We start from the raw sequence: 1923 nt of genomic DNA, 5'->3' as shown, positions 1-1923 counted from the left end.
CGCAAAGAGGCAGACACCCGACTCCATGGGCAACGGGTCCTGCTGGAGGTGTCTGCTCTTGCTTGGGGTCGAGGTCATTTGTTTACGTAGTGAAGTCACATGGCAGCCACACCCTTTGGGTATGACCCTGGGGTCAGAGAATAGCAATAATCCTGCCCTGCCCGTGCTATGGGGAAAGGTTACATTAGTCTCTTTTCTCGACTCTGAATATACAGAATTTTTTACACTCATATCCCTCTATTTGAGAAGGAAATTAATCCAATACTTAATTATAATTATTTAATTCTAATATTTTACTTATTGCAAAAAAGGAAGAATCCAATTAGCTAGATTCCACTGTTAGCAAAATTTAATACAAGCAAAAGCAAACTAAATCTAGCACCAATGAAGAAACGTACCTATCCTGTTTATTAATAGCACTGTCTTACTTTAAAACTGCTACTGAATATTTAAAAGTATAAACAGTTTAAGAGTTTCTTGTTACAGCACAGCTTAGGTTATTTTAGGTGAGCTGTGATTTTTTAAAAAACAGGGAACTAGGAAATCCTAGTGAATGAAAAGCAGGGCATGTGGAGTGGTGGCACCTGTGGCTTAAGGAGTAGGGCACCCATCCCATAGACCAGGGGTGGCGGGTTCAAGCCCTGTCCCAGCCAAAACTAAAAATAAATAAATAAATAAAGTGTGTGAACAATTTAAAAAAAAGAAAGAAAGAAAAGCAGGGCATGAGCCATGTGTCCTGTGAGCAAGGGACAGAGGACGGTAAGTGGAGGTGATTATGGCTTCTGTGCCACCTCCCCAGGGAGGCGGCAGCGGTGGCTGCAGTGGAGATAAGGGCTCCCAGGCCTGCTCTCCATCCTTTGGAGCAGAGACCAGAAGCAGCATTGCTGGATCAGACGGCAGCTCTTTCTGCAGTTTCTGAGAAGGCACCTGCTGTGCTCTGTAGCAGCCATATCGTTTCACATACAGCAATGTGCACAGGGTTCCAATTTCTCCACATTTCATCCACACAGTTATTTCCTGAGTTTTGCTTTTGTCTTGGTTTTCTAAAACCCCTCCTAAGGGTGTGAAGTGATGGCTCACTGTGGTTTTTTTGAGACAGAGTCTCAGTCTGTCTCCCTGGGTAGAGTGCAGTGACATCATAGCTCACAGCAACCTCAAACTCCAGGGTCCTGCCTCAGCCTCCCTAGTAACTGGGACTACAGGCCCCGCCACCAGGCCTGGCTAGTTGTCTATTTTTATTAGAGACAGGGTCTTGTTCTGGCTCAGGCTGGTCTTGAACTTCTGAGCTCAAGCAATCCACCCATCTGGGCCTCCAGAGTACTGGGATTATGGGTGTGAGTCGCTGGCCTGGCCTTCTCACTGTGGTTTTGATGTGCATTTCCGTGCCTGGTGAAGCCGAGAACCTTTTCATGTGCTCACTGGACATCTGCATGTCTCCTTTGCTTCTTCCCACCTTTACACAAGTGATTGCTGAAATCTGCTGTGGTCCAGCCCCTCCCCCCTTATCCTGCCACCTTGCTTTTGCTGCCCACCTGATTATGCCCAGCACCTCAAATGATCACATCTACCAGAAAACTCCCACTCTTCCCTGTCCTCTCACCCTGCCCAGTCCCCCCTCAGGATCCACACTGTGAGCCTGACAGCAGACCAGCCATGTAGACCATCCATGCAGACCACCACACAGATCATCCACCCAGACCGTCATGCAGACCATCCACGTAGACTGCCACACAGATCGTCTACAGACCGTCATGCTGACCATCCACGCAGACTGCCACACAGATTGTCTACAGACCGTCATGCAGACCATCCACGTAGACTGCCACACAGATCATCTACAGACCGTCATGCACACCATCCACGTAGACCATCCATGCAGACTGCCACACAGATCGTCTACAGACCGTCATGCAGACCATCCAC

This window comes from Otolemur garnettii, unplaced genomic scaffold (genome assembly GCF_000181295.1).
Source record: "Otolemur garnettii isolate 467f Iridium unplaced genomic scaffold, OtoGar3 scaffold00053, whole genome shotgun sequence".
Lineage (NCBI taxonomy): Eukaryota > Metazoa > Chordata > Mammalia > Primates > Galagidae > Otolemur > Otolemur garnettii.
This window is presented reverse-complemented; position numbering follows the sequence as displayed.